Here is a 23,998-nt window from a genome sequence, read left to right on the forward strand (position 1 = left end):
CCCTAAAACTCTCGCACATCTCCCTATTTAAATCAATTCCAATAAATGGTGTCTCGAATCACCTCCGGATTTCATCCCTAGTCTCTTTTGCAACACCAACCCAAATTTTTCTCATTCAAAACGCAATCCACTCTTCACAACACTCCCAATCCTTCACCTTCAAGAAAAACCCTGAATCTGATTAAAATGCAGGGGAAGTCGTGGTTGCCATGGTGGTCCTTATATATGGTTTCCATCGCAAGACAAACTATAGATCTGTCAAGTTCCACTCAAACAAACTAAATATTCACGTATTTGGATCTATGCGGTGGTTAAGATTGGCTTGGTGATGTGATAGGCGGAGATGATGGTTGTTGCTAGAGGTAGGTTGGTGGCAGGACGAGGTGGTGGCAATGGTGGGATCTGTTTTGCCAGATCTCTAGCTTAAATCTCCAGTAAAACAGTTGGGTTTGGGGAACCACCGTCTTTGGAGGTTGCAAGTGCAGTGGTGATGGTCCGTTGGGTCTATTGTGTGGAGAGGGAAAGGGAGTAGAGAAAGAAGGAAGAAAGATTGGGAGAATTACCTTTTTTATACTTAAATATACCAATTTACTTTAGTTATTAGAACGACCATTGAAAATACGATCAAACATAAAGAATGTCTTTAGCTATTCTTTCTTATTTTAAACAGGTTATCAACAGTTGAGTATTGTAGGATATGTAGGTGCCAACTTCAAACCCTCCTTTATGAAGCATATTTGGGCACCCTCTTCTTGCCCTTACTTTTTGTGTCCATTATGGTCCTAGAAGACTGCAAGAACTCCAGGATTTACACACGACACAAATCCATTCAAAACGACCCCACTTCTCTCTTACCTAGCTGTATTTCATCAATTATTAAAAGTCACATGCTTATAATACCCTTTTAAGTCTGTTTTACCGACATAATCAAACTCAAAAACAAGTTTCAAGGGAAGCTCCAATGAGTCCAGTCTACATTAGTAAGCCATTTCTCATACCCTAACAATATCAACTCACACTGCATATAGTGCAAGCTTGGTTTCAAAAGTCCTGACAAGACTCCCAAATAATTCCGATTAATCCCCAATTAAAATCGCTAGACCCCACCCTGCCACTCGACTAGTGAATAAAGATTACTATAACACTGAGTACAAGTACCTGTAGCAACAATTGCTGCAATGCCCCCCGTCAATTCGCTTTGCTACACGCCCAAAAAGAAAGAATAGAAAAAGAAATGGCTTGTACATTTACAAAAGAAAGAATACAATTATGAGAAACCAAACCAGACAAGCCACACCAAGCAAATCCGGGTTATTTAACATTAATATACGCGTAAAACCAAATACAATAAAACCCACCCAAAACCGAACGGGAAGATAAAATGACGTATACAACCCTAGGCCCGTCAACGTGAACTTACAAGAAACGGATGTTGACATACTCCGCATTCTATGGTCTCAGATCCCGAGCTGGGAACTTGAACCTGCAAAAATTTTAACATAACTATTAATGATCATGATATAACTAAATGGCACGCTCAATCAATCCATATAAATGGTTTGGTTTTCTAAAGTAAATAAAACGATTTTAGGCTAAAAGACTTGACCTGAAAGGAAAGAGGTCAATTGGGTTTGAATGCCGTGGGCATCCGAATTTAGCATATTAATCATCTATAAAGTAATAGGGGTGAAGATGAACCGACTTAAGAGAGCTAGAGATCGACACATTTCGAGTTCTCTTGTCTAACACTCAACCTTGGCTAAGTTATTGTTTATTAATTACTTGATTATTTATTTATATACATATATAAGTTATAATATTATAATTACATACATAGCATTTATTATGTAAATATATATTGATAGTACTAAATATAAATTGTAACATTTATACAAAAACAAAAGGCTCATTTAGGGCCACAGGTCTAGTCAAGCTATGAAGCTTGGGCTCAAGTGTGTATATTAAACGTGCTATTAATAAGCTCAAACCCAGGCTCAAACCCATTTAAGCTGGATGGATTTGAGCTTTAAGCAAGCCAATATCGAGTAGCTCAAGACCAACTCAGCTCATTTACACCCTCTTAAAATGTGGATAAAAGAAACTATTTACCCTACCCCATTTCACATTTACTAAAACAATCACACATGTTGACCAAAACCAACTTTGAACCATTAACTTATCCAGTTAATATCCACGATATATTTGTGGGATATCAGATATTGGTCCCCAAGCAAAATATCGGTTCATATATCAGTCATAAAAATGGTAACAATATTATCAGCAATGTTGACCATTGACCGACATTTAATTGATATTCGACCGATATTTAGGATGCCTTGGTTGATGGGGACTCGAAGGAAGATTTCATGGCTTACGATTAGATCATGTTTCAAATATTGACACTTTTTAGATGACTTTTAATATTACTATTAATATTATATAAGTTTACATTTTTATACATGTAGATATATAAATTCTGCATAATATTAAAATTACCGATATCCCACCGCAATAACCGATATATCAAATATCTGTCCTTACCGATATTCGACATTTTACCTCATTAGCTGCATATTAAGAGAAATTAGGTCCTTGCCCGTTTTCTCAAATATCAGCCCTTAACTGTTTTCTTAAACAAAAGAATATTAAGAGAAATTAGAGGCATGGTTTTGAACCTGTAAATGTAAAGTGCAAGTGGGACAGGCAACTTCTTTCATCCGCCTGCTGGACACTTCAAACTTGGAACCTGTTCACTCAAATATTATATGTTGAACAGTAAACTGGTAAAATTAACTACCCAATTGCAAAAGTTCAGAAACTCATATAACACTCAATCAATCAAGCCCTTTATGTCCCACCGCATAGCACGCTATCGGTAGGGTCAGGGGAGGGTGGGATGTAGGCAAGTCTTTCCTCTATCCGTGAAAATAGAGAGGCTGCTTCCAGAGAGACCCCCGGCTCATAAAGCTACCCCCGACTCATATAACACTCACATTACACAAATTTAGCCGCTACACCTTCCATCACTTAAATAATAATAAGTTTAATAACTCCACATTTGATGGGTCAAGTATAACATCAAGAGTACCGACCATCATGATGTCAAATGACAAACATGTAGCTGCTAGAGTTGAATATGAAGTTTTGTGTATTAATACTTAAGAATGTCATGATGAAGACATATATTATGAACATCAAAAGCATAGATTTGTGTAAATTTCTTGATTTCTTAATGACAAGATAACATTCTGAACCGTGTTAATCACTTTCAACTAAAATAGTTCACCTGTATGACATCTCTAACCCGATAACACATAACATATTTCACAAAAACGAGATGTGATTTCTGAGAAACTGAAGTGGTGAATTCGTTGTCTAAAACAGACCAATTGAAGGGGTGGGTATGTCAGTTGCCAGTAACTGTGGCAGTTGCAACCGATAAAGTCAAAATTCGATATTAATGACTAAATTTAATATGGATGACCAAAGTTGCTAGTGAAGAACCAAATTTGGTCCGAATGACCAAATTTGATACGATCGTTCAGTTTTGATATTGAATAACACAGCTTAACCCTAGCCAAGGGCACTGCCCCAGACTCTCGTTTGGTTAAAGGACTTCACACCTAACAAACTTACCATAGGGGTTCACTAATACCAAAATCAGAATAACCTTGTTGAGTTTGCAGTCTGCACCTCCTAACTCAAACCAATATATATTCTAACTTCTCAATTAGTCTTTAAATAATACCCACTGCCTAAATCGACATTGATGACACTAAGATCACAAACAGTGTGAACGTGAAGTTGGAAACTTTTAGGTGGGTAAGAAACATAAAAGAATATGAACCCAACAGAAAAAACCAAAATCTAAAACACCCCATTATGACACCAGGTACGGTATTAGGTGATACCGGCACGACTACCCAAACCCATTTACCATTATCAAGACTTAAAATTTTTATTGCATTAATAATCTCAAACGTATAAGATATTATTAAGTACTTGCATGCTTAAGATTAATAAAATTATAGAATTGTTAGAACTATAGTTGAGTATCTAATATTTCTAGTCCGTGTTTTGACGCTGAGTATACTATAAATTTCGGGATATAGTATACTCACCATAAATATGGGCTAGAAATAATGAATACTCAACAATAGTTCCAACAATTCTATAATTTTAATAATCAGCATGCAAGTACTTCATCAAATTTTATGTATTGAGATTATTGATGCATTAAACAATTTGGTTTTCATAAGAGTAAACGGGTTTGGGTAGTCGTGCCGGTACACCTAATATCATACCCAGTGTCATAACCGGGTGTTTTAGATTAACAGGTGAAGGACATGGGTTTCCAATTCTGGTATGATACTATGATTACTGACAACTGGCTCACTGCCATCCTTAGGTGTGGTAATCATTTGTGAAAAAAAAAAAAAAAAACCCATGATTCATACTAGTTAAACAATGTGACAATTAAATAATACCTGATGATGATTTGTGGTTTCTTTCTAACTCCTCCTGTATAAAAGCAAAGAAAAAAAATTAAATTAAATACTTGGCTTGAAACTAAAGTAAAAAAAATGATGTAGAAGCACTACATATCTTACTAGCTCAACATAAATATAAAAAAGAGCATAATGGTTATGGATTGAAATTAACCTGAAGTTTCTTTGCAAGATCTTCATGACTCTGTAATCCAGATGATCTGCTTGCAGCAGCTTCCTTAGCCCTGCTCAATTGATGAGTAACCTCCAACTGAAAACAAACATAAGAAGAATTATAACTTTCCACAAAACACTTTTAAAAAATGTAAGAAATAAATATAGTTTTTTCAAACAAATATATTATAAGTTTATAACGATGTTACAAAAGTATACCATGCAACGATCACAAACACGAACTTGAGGAGCATTCTCCTCAGATGTAAGAGCAATTCTGCCATGTGTGCACTTGTCACAAAATATATCTCCACAATTCCGACAATGATGCTACATATTGATAAAAAAATTTAAAGTCAAAATCAACAGATTATAAAAATTACAAAAAGGCCACCAACCTTCCTATTAAATGCACTAAAGTCTGATCCACAACCAGTACACTTTGTAACTGCTTCATCGGGTACCTAAAGAAACTGAAAATATGAACAATATTTCCAAATAATGAATGATACAAATAAAAAAAAAGATGCGTGATTTATAAGACGTACCCAGTGATCTTTTTCCTCATTTTGGGGTTTGATTATGTTCATCCAGTCACCCAAACCTTTTTTCTTTTCGGATGACTGCTCGGTAAGTTTAACAGCTTCAACAGGCCTGCTCCTCCCGCCAATTTCCTTAAACTGTAAATTTCACAAACAAAAAAGCCCTCACGTACTCAGAATTAGAGCTGTAAACAAGCCCAAGCAGGGTAGGTTTGGGCTCGGTGTTTTATCTTAACAAGGTGAAACTCTGAGCTCAAGCTCGGCTCGTCAAAGCTCAACTCAATTTGTGGTTCTCAGGTCGGATCATTAATCTTACCGAGCAGAAACTTTGAGCTCGAGCCAGCTCGTGGGTAGTTGAGCCAGCTCGTTGACTAATAAAAAAATTGAAATTTTTATATTCAACAGATATTTGATATATAAAAACTCAAAATGATATGCGTAACATACATATAATGCTGAATTAGTAAACAGAACTCCTAATAAAATATATTAAAATTTGGGCTTTATTTTTAAACGAGCTCAAAAAAAACTTTTCAAAAACTTTCAATATTATGAGAATTTTTAGTTATTTACTTTATTTTTTCATTAAACAATGTCATATGACTTTAAATTGCTAATACACATACACACACACATATATATGGTTTGGATCTCTTGAAACTCCAAAAAGATAAAAATAAAAACTTCTAACAACGAATCATTTTATTTATCTATATTATATATTTAATATTCTTTGAGGGTAGTTTAGTTGGTTGCCATATGTAATTTTGTGATTACACACGTAATTACCAACTTACATGTATGTGTAATAACCAATTTACATATACGTAATCATAAAACTACATAATATAAATGATGAAACTACGAATAATATTAAATATATAAAATAAATAAAATGATTGGTCTTTAGGAGTTCTTAATAGTTCTTAAACTATTTAAAAGTTCTAAAATGATCCTAATCCTAATGAACAATCCTCAGCTCGTTTATGCACTGAGCGGGCTCGGCTTGTTTACAGACCGAGCCGACACAGGTCAGTTACATACGAGCAGATTTTAAGCGAGCTATGAGCTTTCTGAACAGCCTTATTCAAAATTAGATACAAAGAATACTAACCTGAAACGTTGCTGCAGTTACTGTGTCCAACAATGTGTTTGTAGTATAACTGTTGGATTGCAGCCTTATACCCCTCGGTTCAATGTCTACGGAACTCTTGGACCAAAATGCAAAGGTAGATGAGTCATACACCTACACAATACACATAAAAACCTTCAATTATATCAATTACCAGAATCCCAAAAACCAATATATAAAGAAAAAAGGAATCAAGAACAGCATACTTCACATCTTGTTATTGTGTCAAGAGGATATATTCTCAAAGTCCGACTCGTTGATGGATCAAGCATTCGAATCCCATCCAATCCAATCTGACAGGAAAAAAAAGAGAACAATAAACTCATATTCACAATAAGAAAAGAAATACAGATGTGTATGTGTGTGTGTATGAATGTATAGGTGCCAAATCAGACAGACGCACAACACATGATTAGCTAAGTGAACCATTAAGTCATCCAATTTTGACATCAAGAGATTTGATTACGCGCACAACTTTTAGCGAATAATGTATAGGTGCCAAATCAAAAACAACTATTTAAACAAACTACCTGACAAAGAACATCCATGGTACTCTGCCCACCACTTTCCGCCAGCAACTTAACCCTAAACTTCTGAACCCCACCCTTCACATCCTCCCGCGTCTCCGCCTTCGGTACCGCCTTCACAATCTTTGGTGCCGACGACACCGACGTTGATCCCTTACCACCCGGTAACCCAATCGGCCTCCCAAAATCATCAAAAAGCACCTGTTCTTACCAAGTGGAAGACTTTGAACCCGTACCCCTTGATCCATATGGCTCAACTTTTCCCCCTTGATATGCATAAACACCTTCACCATATCCACCGCCCGATTCCGGCCTCTTCCCATAATAATCAACACCCCCACTGCCAAACCCTAACATGAGATCCGATTGACTCCGACTGTAATTCCCACCATAACTACTCTCATACACCTGACTCGGAATATTAATATTATTATACGGAAACTGAGTCGAATTCGCTGTGATCGGAATATGAGGAACAGAAGACGGCGGCGGTGTAACCGGTGGTTGTTTGATAATCGTACGGGCGTTGAGTATGTGATGGTGGTGGGTCAAATTGGGGTTTGGTGAAATTAGGGGTTAATTGGTGTAGTATGGAGTGGTGGATGTGTAATCTGGTTGTTGCATGGTGGTGGTGGCTTAGGGAGATGTGATGATGATTGATACTGGACAAGAAGAGAAAGATGATGGGGTGATGTCACTTTCTTTAGTAATTAATAAGAATATTTAGGACAAGTACCATGGATTTCTATTATAATGCTTGATTACCACGCTATCTTATGCCGGGTGAAAATTGTAGCACTGACTACGGAATAGGGAATAACGATTAACCGGGAATAATCATTGGTATTTTTATAAGCAAATTTTATTTTTATATTTTTATATGTAATTTTTAATTTTACACGCTGAACCAAGCTTTTGTAAAAAAGTAAAACTTAAAAAGCAATGAAAATAAACAAAGTAGAACAAATTTAAAGGAAGCCTAACGAACTAGACTTAGTTCGTGTTCAAGTTCGTTAAGGATAAGATAACGAACTAGCTCCCAATTCGCGTTGATCATTCGTTAAAAGAGATAACGAATTAGAAGATCCATTTCGTTACATAGACTGGTTCGCTATATGGACTGATTCACCAAGGGACCAGTTCGTTATAAGGTCCAAATCGTTATAAGGACCGGTTCGTTAGAGGGTCCAGTTCGCTACAAGGATCAATTCGTTATGATAACCCAATTCGTTAAGAACAAAGTAACGAACTAGAAGTATGAGTTAATGACAGAACAGTCCATGGACTTAGAAAAGAATGATTTAATTACAAAATAGCCCTTGAACTTTATTAATTTATAGAAGATGCCTTAAAGGATTGAGAGGTTAACAACAAAACATTATCACGAAATCCTAATGGAAAATGTGTTAAGACAGTTAATGAAAATAAAATATTTCCAAGCTAACCTGGCAGCTTAACCCCAGCCAGGGGCTCTACCCCTTGGACCCTGCTAGGAGCTTCCGCCCCTAGAACCCCGCTGCCAGGGGCTCTGCCCCGGACCCCCGTTCATTGAGGGTAATAATTAAACTAGAAAAACGATATGGGTAGTGATAGTCAAATTGATACGTGTAATTGTTATACAGTTAGTCGTGCACAGCTCAAGAAAGGGATAACCATAAACGGTGAACGTAATCGAATTCAGGTGAGTTTCTAGCCCCACTTCCTTGTTATGTTTTTAGGGCTGTGTGCATACTCGATGTGACGGTTATACACTTGTGACATTCGTCAAACTTGGATTTCGATTCTTTTTCGCGTTTTATTTTAATAAATTATACGTCAAACCCGTATTGTATTGTAAACCCGACTCGGTAATTTTATACATCATTTAATTCGATCTTTAAATCTTCCACGTACTTAGTCCATCAAACCCGTCATGTAGGCGTGTACTAATCGTTGTTCGTTTAACATAAAAATTAGTTTATAAAATTGTAAGGGGTAATCTTTGCCATTTTCGAACCTATATTAACATTTATTAAAGTTTTATGCCTTTTCGTAAAACACTTGGAACTTGGAGGGCATTTTATGTAAATATATAACATATATTTAAACAAAATAAACCTAACCCTAACTTTAACATTACAGCCGCCCCCATCTCCTTCACACTTTTCCGGCGCCGATTTCCGGCCGGGCCGCCACCACCCCTGCCGCCCACCACCTCCGACGCACCACCACCTCCGGCCGTCCCTCTCCCCCTTTCTGGACCTCAACCCGACACCACAGCCCCCTCCCCTTTCCCCCACGTTTTTTTCCGGCGGCCCCAAAACCCTCCTCCCTCGTTTTTCCGGTGACCGGAAAACCGGCTACCGGTGTACCGCCGTGCTCCGCCACTATACCTCTCACTCTCTCTCCCTCCGTATCTCTTTCTCTCTTCGTCTCTCTCCTCCTTCGGCTCTCTCTCTCTCTCTCTGTCTCTCTCTCTCTCTCTCATCTCCGGTGGATTCGGCTCGGTTCATTCCCGGTATCGAGCCACGACTCGTAAACATCAAAAAGGTATATAATTTAGGTTTTTGGTGTTATTAGTTTTTATATATCGATTATAAGATTTAAATTTGTTAATAATCGGTTTTATCTTTCGGTTATATTCTTGGAAACGAGTTGGATGTGTATGGATTTGTTTTGAATTGGGGAAAAATGAGCGGTCTAGAATTGGATATATTAAGTTCTTATGGGTTTAATTAACAATTGTTATCTTTGTTTCGGTTGGGTTGTACGTAGTTATTAAACTAGAAGTCTCGGGTTTGGGGCTCATCCTAGACCGGTTTTAATATTATTTTTTATATACTTAACAAATTCATTTCACTAATTAATACTAATATCACTACGTAGAGATTATTATTAGTATTATTACATATAACTTACTATTATATTTATTTATTATTAATATTATTATTAATATTATTATTATTATAAATATTAAAGTTGTTATTAATATTATTAAAGATCATATTATTATTATCTATTAAAATCATATTTTATCATTAATTACTAGCAATAATATTAATATAGTTATTTTGTGAACTCGTTTAGAAATCGAACCAACATCGAGTATGGTACCATTATTTACTATCAATATTATTTATTATTATTATTATTATTATTATTATTATTATCAACAACATTTTAATTAATACTAAAATCGTTGTTCTTCAACTATTATTATTAGTATTATTAATAATATTTATTGTTATAATTACTATACTATATTAGTATTATTGAAAATAATTATTGTTATTATTATTATCATTATTATATTATATATATCTATATATATATAACATATTTTAAAATCATTATTATCATTACTATCATTAACATTAATAATATTGTTATAAGCTTTATTATCAATTCATTTTATGAAAACTGAACTCTTGATTTAAAACCCGTCTTGTTTCTATTTAATATTGGTTTAGTTATTTAAAAGCCCAATAAAATAATATCATTTTATTCTAAATTATCAATTAAGTACGAGTCCCTAATCGTTAACAAATTAACCGGTAACCCGACTAACAACCGAACCTTCTCGTGCAATGTTTCAATATATTTTCAACTAAAGTTCAAGTTCATTAATATATTTTATTTATTTGTTTTCAATTAGTTTTCAAGTCGGATTCGTTCGTTTCGTTCACAAGCTTTCTATACGTCGATCATTTATTAGTTCTCAATTCGTCAATCGAGGTGAGTACATTTAATCTCCCATTATTTTGGGGGTAACATGCATACTTATTCATAACAAGAATGATTTATTATACTCATTTCTCAAACCACAAACTTTAGGGTGTATGATACTTAGAATACTTGCTCTATTGTGTGTTATATGACTCATATGCTTTACGTGCACGGGTGTTTATTTTTATGTTGTTGTTGAGCCTCATTAAGTATGATCATACGCTCCCCAAACTACTTAGCCTTGTGCTAGTAGAATAGGGCCTCATTATCCGAGTATGTCGGTTGTTACCAATTAGAAAGGATCCTCATTTACATATGTTTTATATGCCACGATTGATGCTTTTATTTATGGTCTCATATACGTTTGTGGATTTCGCTCATATTATATATACTCAAACTATGAAATTGCTCACCAAAATACGTGTTGACAAAATATTATTTTATGCATTGTTACAGGTGTGACTTTTATCGACTTGAGGACTTGACGAAAAACGTTACCAAGACTATTAAGATATTAGTAAAACGAACAATATATTTGTTTACTTGTGTTCAATTTGTTTGTATGACCAAGATGTGTTGTTTATTGATTTGTGAAATAAATGAGTTGATTAAATTGTCACTTTAATAGTGTCTTGTGTTTTGGGCAATCGGTTGCACCCGACATGTTCCGCCTTTGGTCGGGGTGTGACAACACTTACCTTAAGTGGTAAGTGTATGCCTTGTATGATTTATGTATGATGATTGTTTGACGATGCATGAACGATCTTTGGATATTGCATGTACCGTCAAGTGATAGTTAAAGGCATGATTGATGTGTCTATATGATAAGTGAAAGATGTATGTACGTATGTTATGATAATAGTACATGAATGATCTTCGGATATTGCATGTGCTGCCAGGTGATAGTCAAATATATGACTATATATATATATATATATATAAATGATGTATGTATGTTATGATGATGGTACGTGAACGATCTTCGGATATTTCACGTAATGTTAAGAAAGATATGTAAAGACAGGTATGGTACAATGTACTAAGTATAGGGAACACCCTAATAATGTCAGCGATTGTAGGGAACCGACCCTAATAATGTCGGCGAATGCAGGGAACCGACCCTAATAATATCGGCGAAGGTTATAGGTCGATATGCTCTTTAAACTTATATGTATGAATGAAAGTATGTATGTAAGTATGAGAGAAAGAATGAAAGTGTGTGTAAGTAAGTATGTAAGTAAATATGGAGGTATGTACCTTCGGGTGCATATGTAAGTATGTGAATGTATTGTATGTCGTCTGATTAACTAGAACTCACTCAACGTAGCTGACTTTTAGTATGCACGCAGGTCAACAGACTGAGACAACTGGTTTGAGTGGGACACATGGCAAGATTGAAGAGGCTGGCATCTGAAGATTTGTCATGATGTTTTGATACAATATTTTAAAAAGACAAGTTACGAATATTTGTAATGAATTGTTGACTTTTATATTATTCCGCGAAAGTTTTAATTAACTCTGATATTTAGAGCTGTCACACCCGGCCCTGAGCGGCGGAAACAGCCGGGCGCGCGCGAGTGGGGATTGATAATTAAGCACGGGCCATTGCAAACATTCAAAGATTTTCATTGCGCATGAAATGTTTAATACAAATACATTACATTGTTTAAAAATTACATAAAAACATCCAAGTATAAAAACTGTTGAAGATTTCCATGCCATATCCCCTTGCGCGGCGGGAACAACCACGCGCATCGAAGGGATAGAACTAAAATCTTCCAAAAAGCTAGCTTTAGATGTTCAGCGTGAGGTGCTCTAAGTGTGACTCCATGCGCTACCTAATTATCTCCTGAAAGACACGTAAAAACATTTGAATCAGTATAAACTGAGTGAGTTCACAAGTTTTAGTAACTTGATAAATCGTATTGCATCATAATCTTGATACAAATCATTCTGAAACATAATTCTGATAGCATCATTAAAACACATGCTTGGTAAAACATGGTTCTATCAACATATTCTGATAAAATCGTTCCGCGGGTTACGCGCGAACATTTCTGGGAACTGTGCTCGTCTATGCAAAGTGGCGCTGCCACTACGAGCTAAAATAAGTAATACCGTCCCGCGGGTTACGCGCGAACGTTTCAGGAAAATGTGCTCGTCCATGCAAAGTGGCGCTGCCACTACGAGCTAATCAATAATTCCGTCCCGCGGGTTACGCGCGGACGTTGTGCCGGAAAACAAGGCGCTCGTCCATGCAAAGAGGCGCGACCCCTACGAGCGGGCTCAAACCCATAGTACTGCCCCATGACCATACTAGGCACTCGTCCATGCAAAGAGGTGCGACCCCTACGAGTGGGTGGATCAAACCAGCAGTCCCTACCCTTAGAGTTCCAATGGTAAAGTGATCACTTACTCGAGTTCTAGCGCACACACATCGAAAACCTTAGATAACCGTTCGCATTGCTCATCATGAAATATAATTTAAACACATAATCGCTTGCATAGCTTGTAAGTATACCATGATAAAACATTATTTAAGTACGTGTCCCTCGCCCCGAAAACAGTTTAAAAACAGTGAAAACAGCGAGAATAGGGGCTGTGAGACTCACCTGTGGTTCTTAAGGGATTAATCGAGATTCGGGTTTTCTTGGTGTTGGCCTCGGAATCGAAGGTCTAGAATACGATTAAATAACAAGTATATATATATTAAGATCAAGAATTAGGAGAATATAAGGGTTGGAAAGCAGATCTCAAGGTTATATTCTAGGCTTACCTGGTAACAGGATCGGAAACGAAAACAACGGATGCTTGGGAGATGATTAGTGCAAGTTGCAGTTCTTAAGAGAGAAGTTTGAAGTGTGTTTTGGTGATGATAATTTAGGTTACATATTTATAGGCAAACTCAAGGGAACACAATCCCTTGCTCTAGGGGATTGTAATCTTTTCATATCTAGGGGTAATGATGATAAAGTATGGAAATTATTATTATTTATTTAAAAGTGGAGTAGTGGATAAAAGATTTTGATTTTGATTTGGTCAGGACATGCAGGTCTGTGGTTGGTGGGAGTAGGGTGGCTGACAGTTGACTTTTCATGTTACAGTGTGCTTTTTCAGGTACTTTGTCAGTGTACAGTAAAAAGTGGAAAATCTCTGAAACACGCTACCGTTTCTTTTTGGGCGGGAGTAATCTCCTTACAACTGGAGAATAGACTAAGTGTTCTGCGCGTATTACTTTGTGCGCATAGCTTTCTGCGTGAAGGACATTTCTTTGCTGCGGGTAGGTGCGTGACCTTCTCGCAGTCAGGGACATTGAGTTTCATTTGTAGATTCTCCAGGTGGTCTTGGTATTTCAACATAGTGATCAGTTATGTTGAAGTCAATTCCATCTTGGAGCTTCAGACAAACTAGCTCTCAATGTTCCCGCCATGCGGGGAGGTTAGTTCCCTTCCGCACGCGCATAAACGATTTAGGGTGCACCCGCCTTAGCATCATGCGTGACGGTCAACCCATTAGACATCATAACGTTAAGGTACATGAAAACATAAAGCCAAAACATTCGCGCATGGCGCATATAACATATGCTCACGCTGGTTCTTAACATGGCGCGCTCGCGCAGGGCGCACATAACAAATGCACGCGCTGACTAACATGGCGCGCTCGCGCAGGGCGCACATAACAAATGCACTCGCTGACTAACATGGCGCGCTCGATATTTACAATCACCTAATTATTAGGTTGATTACTTAGTTTATAGGATTGAGAAATTTACCGGGTGTCACATTCTCCCCCTGTTAAGCGAATTTCGTCCCGAAATTTTGGAGACGCTGCTGGCAGAAGCCATGTTCTGAAAGAGGTGTGGGTATTTCTGGCGCATTTGATCTTCTCTTTCCCAAGTGAATTCAGGCCCACGCTTTGAGTTCCATTGAACCTTTACTAACTTGATTCGACTTCGGCTCAACTTTTGTTCTTTCCAATCGGTTACGGCTATAGGCTCTTCTACGAAGTGCAGTTGTTTGTCGATGTGAATCTCTTCCAACGGTAAAATCAACGTTTCATCAGATAAACACTTTTTGAGGTTGGACACATGAAACGTATCATGAACTCCACTGAGTTCGGCGGGTAAACGGAGTTTATAAGCAACCGGACCGATCCTTTCCAGGATCTCAAATGGTCCAATGTAGCGCGGATTCAACTTTCCTCGCTTGCCGAAACGGGGGACTCCTTTCCATGGAGAGACTTTCAAAAGTACTTTATCCCCTACTCGAAATTCCAGTGGTTTCCTTCGCACATCTGCGTAGCTCTTCTGTCTATCGCGCGCTGTCTTAAGGCGATCCCTTATCTGAAAAATCTTGTCTGTTGTTTCTTGGATCAATTCTGGACCAGTCATTTGCTTGTCACCCACTTCAGCCCAGCACAGTGGGGATCTACACTTGCGCCCGTACAAAGCTTCGAACGGCGCAGCCTTGATACTTGTGTGATAACTGTTGTTGTAAGAAAATTCAACCAATGGGAGATGAGTATCCCAGCTACCACCGAAATCGATTGCGCATGCGCGCAGCATATCTTCCAATGTCTGGATTGTTCGCTCGCTTTGCCCATCCGTTTGAGGATGATAAGCTGTACTCATATCAAGGCGAGTACCTAGAGCTCCTTGTAACGATCTCCAAAATCTTGAGGTGAACCGACTATCTCTATCAGAAATGATGGACACTGGGACTCCATGTTTTGAAACTACTTCTCGAATATACAATCGGGCTAACTTTTCCATCTTATCGGTTTCCTTGATCGGCAGGAAGTGCGCTGACTTAGTTAGCCGATCTACAATAACCCAGATCGTGTCATAACCCCCAGGTGTCCTTGGCAGTTTGGTGATGAAGTCCATAGAGATTTGTTCCCACTTCCACATGGGAATTTCTGGCTGCTGAAGTAACCCCGACGGCTTCTGATATTCAGCCTTTACTTTTGAACACGTCAGGCACTTACTGACATACGTCGCGATGGCGCCTTTAAGATTGGGCCACCAATACAGCGCTTTAACATCTTGGTACATCTTGTCTGCGCCAGGATGTACGGAATACCGCGTCTTGTGAGCCTCGTTTAATACTCGCTCACGCAATCCTCCCTTGAGAGGGACCCATATGCGGTTAGCGAAATATAGATTGCCGTTCTTAAGTTCCAAATTCTTAATCATACCCCCAAGGGATTCGTTTTTAGCAAACTCTGGTTTCAAAGCTTCTTGCTGAGCGTCTCGGATGCTGGTAAAGAGATCTGCGCGAATGGTCAGCCTTAGAGCCTTGACTCGTAGTGTTTTTATTCGCTCCTTCCTACTTAGCGCGTCTGCTACCACATTCGCCTTTCCAGGGTGATACTTTATTTCACAATCATAATCGTTCAACAATTCAACCCATCTTCGTTGCCTCATGTTTAAATCCTTTTGATCAAATATATGTTGAAGGCTCTTGTGATCCGTAAAGATTACACACTTTGTACCATAGAGGTAATGGCGCCAAATCTTTAGCGCGAAGACAACCGCTCCAAGTTCCAGATCATGCGTTGTGTAGTTCTTTTCATTGGTCTTGAGTTGGCGCGAGGCATACGCTATGACTTTGTCTCGCTGCATAAGGACACATCCGAGTCCCTGATGTGAAGCGTCACAGTAAACGACGATGTCGTCCGTCCCCTCGGGCAGAGACAAAATTGGCGCACTACATAACCTCTGTTTCAACATTTGAAACGCTGCTTCCTGATTTTCGCCCCAAACAAACTTCTTGTCTTTCTGAGTTAGCGCGGTCAGAGGTAGAGCTATCTTGGAGAAGTTCTCAATGAAGCGTCGATAGTAGCCAGCTAGTCCTAGGAATTGCCTCACCTCAGTTGGGGTTTTTGGCGCTTCCCAGTTTTCGATGGCCTTGACTTTGGAAGGATCAACGTGTATTCCTTTCTCGTTTACAACGTGACCGAGAAAGTGAACTTCTCTAAGCCAAAACTCGCACTTGGAAAACTTCGCATACAACTTTTCTTTCCTCAACAATTCCAAAATCAATCTCAGGTGTTGCTGATGCTCGGCCTTGGTCCGAGAATAAATCAGAATATCATCTATAAATACAATCACAAACTTGTCCAAGTATGGTTTGCACACGCGGTTCATCAGATCCATGAATACAGCCGGCGCATTAGTTAGCCCGAAAGGCATCACTAAGAACTCATAATGGCCGTATCTAGTTCGGAAGGCTGTTTTCGACACATCTTCCTCATGGACCCTAAGTTGGTGGTATCCGGACCGTAGATCTATCTTCGAATAATAACTGGATCCTTGCAACTGGTCAAATAAGTCGTCAATCCTCGGTAAGGGGTACCGATTCTTGACTGTCAGCTTGTTCAGCTCCCTATAGTCAATACACATCCGGAACGAACCATCCTTCTTCTTAACAAACAGTACTGGAGCTCCCCAAGGTGAAAAGCTTGGGCGTATGAAACCCTTATCCAATAGTTCCTGTAACTGATTGGATAGCTCTTGCATCTCAGATGGAGCTAGTCGATAAGGCGCTCGAGCTACTGGCGCAGCTCCTGGGACCAAATCAATACGAAACTCGACTTGTCGCGGCAGCGGTAATCCGGGCAAATCTTCAGGAAACTTCTGGAAATTCGCGCACTACTGGTAAGTCTTCAATTCTTCGCTCATCTCCTTTCTTCTCTACGACATGCGCCAGGAAGGCGTAGCACCCTTTCCTTAGGCACTTACGCGCCTTTAGGCACGAAATTAGTTTCGTCGCAACTCCCCTTCTTTCCCCTTGAATCACCAAGGTTTCTCCGTTCAACAGTGGGACCCGAACCTGCTTCTCATGGCAAATAACTTACGCGTGGTTCTCGACTAACCAATCCATACCTATCACAATGTCAAAACTTCCCAAGTCTATTGGCAACAAGTTAATATTGAACCCGTGACCTCCCATGACTATTACACATTGTTCAGTTCTTTCGTTTGCGCATAACTGCCTACCATTGGCTAGTTCTATAGTATAAGGTGTGTCTAGCCTACTGGTTGCTAGGCCTAGGGAGTCTTTAAACTCAGCGGATATAAAACTTAGGTCAGCGCCAGTATCAAATAAGACAGATGCAAAATGTCCGTTAAGCAAAAACGTACCGGTTACCACATTCGGCTCTTCTTTAGCTTCGCCTGCGCCGATCACAAAAGCTCTCCCGCGAGCTTGGTTTCCCTTTTGCGGGCAATCCCGACTAAAATGCCCTGGCTTCCCGCATGCGTAGCAGTTGTCGCTCGCTCCAGCTTCTCTGACACGGCAATTCATCGTCTTGTGCCCTGGTCTGCCACATTTGGCACATTCGATTCTTGCGCATTCACCCTCGTGGTGATACTTGCATTTGTTGCACCATGGGCGAGGCCCGCTGTATCCTCTCCTTGATGGCTCCGCGGCTTGGATCGCGTAAGCCCTTAAGCTCTCCTGCTTCTTGAACGGTGGCTGCTTGGAGTCGGACCCTCGGTGGTGAGAGTTCCACTTCCTCTTGGGATCAGAGGTTCGCTGCTCGATTCCGCGCGTAGTTAACATACCCGCACGGACCGTATCCCTTGTAAGGGTGATGGCCCGCGCTACCGCCTCATCAAAGGTTGGAGGCGCTGCGGCGTTGAGCGGAACCCTAACAACAGGAGGTAGCCCAAAGATATACCTCTCGATCTTCTTTTCCTCCGTGTTTGCCATGTCTGGCACCAACTGGCAAAGCTCGTTGAACCGGTTGTTGTAGGTGTCGATATCCGTTCCTACCATGGTGTGGTTCCAGAATTCCTGTTGTAGGTTCTGAATTTCTGCGCGAGAGCAGAACTTTCTCATCAACATTTCCTTCAGTTCCTCCCAGGTCTTGTGAAGAGCAACTTCTCGCCCCAAGGTTTTCACTTGAAGCTTCCACCAAGACGAAGCTGCTTCTTGGAACATGCAGGTCGCGTAAAGGACCTTCTGGTTCTCACTACATCCGCTAATGGAGAGAACTGTCTCCATCTTGTCAATCCAGTTGTAGAGCCCAATGGCCCCTTCGATACCCTTGAATGGCCAAGGCTTACAGGCCATGAATGTCTTGTAGGAGCATCCTTTGTCCAAGGCTCCTGATTCGGGTTCTGGGGTCTCATTCTGACGACCCTGACTTGATTCGGCCTTGCTGGCCTCATGTGTTGCGATTGCTTGCGCGATTATTTCCGCGAGTTCTTCGGGTGTCATGGTAATTCCCTTGGCTTTAGTTGGAGGCATTCTCGCTTTAAAAGAGTGAAAACATATCAATCTTAGCGCATGTATTCTGAGCACATAATGTTATCATTATTTACTAGACACTGTGTGACCCGTGTTCCTAAGTGTGTGTATAGTTTCTTTTGAAAATATTTTCTTTGAAAAATATTTCATGCGATTTCCCCCAACGGTTATAGTCTAGGTTAAAACTTCTTTTCCTAGTTCGCTATAACCAGCGCTCTGATACCAATCTGTCACACCCGGCCCTGAGCGGCGGAAACAGCCGGGCGCGCGCGAGTGGGGATTGATAATTAAGCACGGGCCATTGCAAACATTCAAAGATTTTCATTGCGCATGAAATGTTTAATACAAATACATTACATTGTTTAAAAATTACATAAAAACATCCAAGTATAAAAACTGTTGAAGATTTCCATGCCATATCCCCTTGCGCGGCGGGAACAACCACGCGCATCGAAGGGATAGAACTAAAATCTTCCAAAAAGCTAGCTTTAGATGTTCAGCGTGAGGTGCTCTAAGTGTGACTCCATGCGCTACCTAATTATCTCCTGAAAGACACGTAAAAACATTTGAATCAGTATAAACTGAGTGAGTTCACAAGTTTTAGTAACTTGATAAATCGTATTGCATCATAATCTTGATACAAATCATTCTGAAACATAATTCTGATAGCATCATTAAAACACATGCTTGGTAAAACATGGTTCTATCAACATATTCTGATAAAATCGTTCCGCGGGTTACGCGCGAACATTTCTGGGAACTGTGCTCGTCTATGCAAAGTGGCGCTGCCACTACGAGCTAAAATAAGTAATACCGTCCCGCGGGTTACGCGCGAACGTTTCAGGAAAATGTGCTCGTCCATGCAAAGTGGCGCTGCCACTACGAGCTAATCAATAATTCCGTCCCGCGGGTTACGCGCGGACGTTGTGCCGGAAAACAAGGCGCTCGTCCATGCAAAGAGGCGCGACCCCTACGAGCGGGCTCAAACCCATAGTACTGCCCCATGACCATACTAGGCACTCGTCCATGCAAAGAGGTGCGACCCCTACGAGTGGGTGGATCAAACCAGCAGTCCCTACCCTTAGAGTTCCAATGGTAAAGTGATCACTTACTCGAGTTCTAGCGCACACACATCGAAAACCTTAGATAACCGTTAGCATTGCTCATCATGAAATATAATTTAAACACATAATCGCTTGCATAGCTTGTAAGTATACCATGATAAAACATTATTTAAGTACGTGTCCCTCGCCCCGAAAACAGTTTAAAAACAGTGAAAACAGCGAGAATAGGGGCTGTGAGACTCACCTGTGGTTCTTAAGGGATTAATCGAGATTCGGGTTTTCTTGGTGTTGGCCTCGGAATCGAAGGTCTAGAATACGATTAAATAACAAGTATATATATATTAAGATCAAGAATTAGGAGAATATAAGGGTTGGAAAGCAGATCTCAAGGTTATATTCTAGGCTTACCTGGTAACAGGATCGGAAACGAAAACAACGGATGCTTGGGAGATGATTAGTGCAAGTTGCAGTTCTTAAGAGAGAAGTTTGAAGTGTGTTTTGGTGATGATAATTTAGGTTACATATTTATAGGCAAACTCAAGGGAACACAATCCCTTGCTCTAGGGGATTGTAATCTTTTCATATCTAGGGGTAATGATGATAAAGTATGGAAATTATTATTATTTATTTAAAAGTGGAGTAGTGGATAAAAGATTTTGATTTTGATTTGGTCAGGACATGCAGGTCTGTGGTTGGTGGGAGTAGGGTGGCTGACAGTTGACTTTTCATGTTACAGTGTGCTTTTTCAGGTACTTTGTCAGTGTACAGTAAAAAGTGGAAAATCTCTGAAACACGCTACCGTTTCTTTTTGGGCGGGAGTAATCTCCTTACAACTGGAGAATAGACTAAGTGTTCTGCGCGTATTACTTTGTGCGCATAGCTTTCTGCGTGAAGGACATTTCTTTGCTGCGGGTAGGTGCGTGACCTTCTCGCAGTCAGGGACATTGAGTTTCATTTGTAGATTCTCCAGGTGGTCTTGGTATTTCAACATAGTGATCAGTTATGTTGAAGTCAATTCCATCTTGGAGCTTCAGACAAACTAGCTCTCAATGTTCCCGCCATGCGGGGAGGTTAGTTCCCTTCCGCACGCGCATAAACGATTTAGGGTGCACCCGCCTTAGCATCATGCGTGACGGTCAACCCATTAGACATCATAACGTTAAGGTACATGAAAACATAAAGCCAAAACATTCGCGCATGGCGCATATAACATATGCTCACGCTGGTTCTTAACATGGCGCGCTCGCGCAGGGCGCACATAACAAATGCACGCGCTGACTAACATGGCGCGCTCGCGCAGGGCGCACATAACAAATGCACGCGCTGACTAACATGGCGCGCTCGATATTTACAATCACCTAATTATTAGGTTGATTACTTAGTTTATAGGATTGAGAAATTTACCGGGTGTCACAAGAGCTGTGTTTATGAGTAAATCCAACGTCCAATGTAGGGCATCGGGATCGGGGCCTTACACAAAACAACCATCCAGGTTGCAAAAGTCGCTAGGTGGACCCTAGGTGGCTGACTGGGGAGTTGGGTGTACTCGGAGAGTACTCGGACATGGTAAATTTAAAGAAAATTATTTGTTTGATATTATATATATGTAAATTATCATAAGTATACTAATATTTATAACAAAATAGGTGAATATCAGTATAAATAAGAGAAATTTAAATAATAAATTATATTATTTGTTCATTAATATGATAGAATTAAGAATTATGTTTTATTTTTTAAAGCCAAAATTGGCCCAAGTTCACCGACTAGATTAGATTATGGCTGAGGTTGACCACATTTGACTGATTCTTTAATAACTAGGCGGAGTTAAAGAAACTCGCCTTGACGACTCCTTGTAGCGAGTACTCGGCCTAGTAAACCTACTTTTACAACACTATAACCATCCAAACTAATCAAAACATGACAATAGTCTCATTTAATAATAACCTAAAGGTAAATACTAAATTCTTCAATCTTGCAATCATCCAATAAGCATACATGAAAATAATATATTTTTGTTAACAATATGTTTGTGAGAAAAACACAAGATTTGATATGTATAACATGACAAAAATGCATAAGTCTATGCGTATGCGATAATTACAAAGACAAGGCGTGCGATCAAACTAGTGAGGATGAGGCCATCAATAAATAAATAAACACATAGTCAATCAAGCATATAACAATTAAACGAGCAAATACATGTAAACGCATATATGTGAATTGTGGTTGTGGACTCGATATTGTAAATAAATGAGATTGTGTGCATGTTACCCCCAAATAAAAAGGAAAAAGATGTGTGAACTACTTACCTTAAAAGTAGGTGAGAAAAAATATAGTAAACTTGAACGTGAATTAAACGAGTTGAGCAACATAACTCAAAGAAAATATCCTAAATAATAATAATACAACACTAGCAATTTGTGAAGGTTGTTCTGGCTATATAAGAAACCCGTGATTAATAATAAGATAAATAACTTATTTCACATCAATAATATGATGGTTGGAACAAAAATTAATTAAAGCTTGAAGTTCTAACATAAAAATAATGAAAAATTAAGTTTAAACGAGTGTTTGGTTCGTGTTCGATTCGAATGTCGATATGGGATTGGATTCGGATCCGACATGACCAAAAGATAAAAAAATAAGATAAAATCATAAAAAGTCAGAAGTCAATTCAGGTTAGATCATTGGTTAATCGAAAAGCCCCAAAATTATCCTATCATAAACCCTAATTGGGTTTTGATATAATTGAATGTGGAAATCCCTCAATTTAATGAAATTGAATTAGGGATTTCGATTCATTGACATTAAATAACAGAAATGTTAGGGCACAAATATTTTACACTGGGGATACTTTATCTTTACAAATATTCTAGATCACTTATACTTAATATATGTTCCGGATTGCGTTAGGATCAAGGATCCTCAATACTTGTTATTAACTAACGATTGTTCCCTGGTATGTCAATATGTTGGCAGGTCTAACGGCTGACGACTTGGTCTATCTTATTATTTCTCATTTCAAGATAGTTGGCACGTGGTCAAATGCATGCAAACGGCTATAGTGGAGTAGTGACGAGATTATAGGACAAATGTTTATTATATTTTTGTATTTAATGAGGCTTGATCCGCTAAGTCACACACGTTATACATATCACTGACGACTTACACTTATCATCGCTGCAATTCTAGCAATACACACACTTAGAAATCATTGTAATCACTGATCAAAGCTTCCACCATTGTAACCTTATTTTCTTGATTAATATAGTGGTGATAGATGGTTTGTCATCACCCGAGGTTTTTGTGCCAGCGATCATCATCCGATCAAGGGCTTTTCCTCGTAACAAATCCTTGTATTCCTCCTCATTTCGTTTATATATTCACCATTGTTGTACAAGCACTCTACCTCACAAATCCGATTTGGTTACATTATCCTTAAATCAAATTTTGACCAAAACAATTTGACGCCCACCGTGGGGAAAGTGGTGTTTTAATCTAGAAGAATTCTCATCAATTTCCAATCTTTTTAACCAATGGCCTCTCAACAAACGTCTGCTTCAACTACCATGTCATCATCAGTTTCTCTCTCATCAAAGGCCTCCTTGCTGAGGCCTTCTCCACCCGTAGGGTTGCAAGGGACCAGCAATACTAGAAAAAAGACGCAAATTTCAGTTTTCCAAGGCTCCAAATCCTCTGCTGCTACCTTTGCGGTAACCACTAACAATGATGTTTCTGTTTTGTGTTCACAGGTTAAGGCATACATGGAGCAGCAGAACAAGACCAACCAGAGGATCCTGCGTGAGATTAAATATCTCAAGAAAGCAAAAACGGCCAGCACAGGATCAGACTCCCTTGGTGCTTATGATGCTGGATTTCACCACTCCAGGATCCATGGCTCAACATGCTCAAGAATCCCCTATCCTTCAACCAAGATTCTTTGCTCAATATGTTCAAGGATCCTCGATCTTCCAACCAGGATCTGTGGCTCAACACGCTCAAGGATCCTCAATCTTTCAAATAGGATCATCCATCCTTCAACCAGGATCCTTAGGAATGTTTCATCAAGGATCCTTCATGCAGAGTCAAGGATCCTCGGGAATTCAACA

At 39.2% G+C, this 23,998-nt stretch overlaps 1 pseudogene across 1 annotated transcript; it reads right to left on the reverse strand.

Moving 5' to 3' along the window:
• Positions 1–1,248: 1,248 nt before the first annotated feature.
• Positions 1,249–7,369, reverse strand: LOC143631236 (protein FREE1-like; annotated as a pseudogene). Its single transcript, XR_013153313.1, has 10 exons — positions 6,866–7,369; positions 6,542–6,628; positions 6,318–6,449; positions 5,210–5,341; positions 5,060–5,125; positions 4,881–4,991; positions 4,663–4,758; positions 4,488–4,521; positions 2,676–2,746; positions 1,249–1,483 (listed from the first exon to the last, which is right to left on the reverse strand). The product of XR_013153313.1 is annotated as a protein FREE1-like (transcript).
• Between the last annotated feature and the right edge of the window lie 16,629 nt (positions 7,370–23,998).

This window comes from Bidens hawaiensis, unplaced genomic scaffold (assembly GCF_021521415.1).
Source record: "Bidens hawaiensis isolate Kalapana, Puna unplaced genomic scaffold, B.hawaiensis_p1.1 tig00005976_1, whole genome shotgun sequence".
Classification (NCBI taxonomy): Eukaryota; Viridiplantae; Streptophyta; class Magnoliopsida; order Asterales; family Asteraceae; genus Bidens; species Bidens hawaiensis.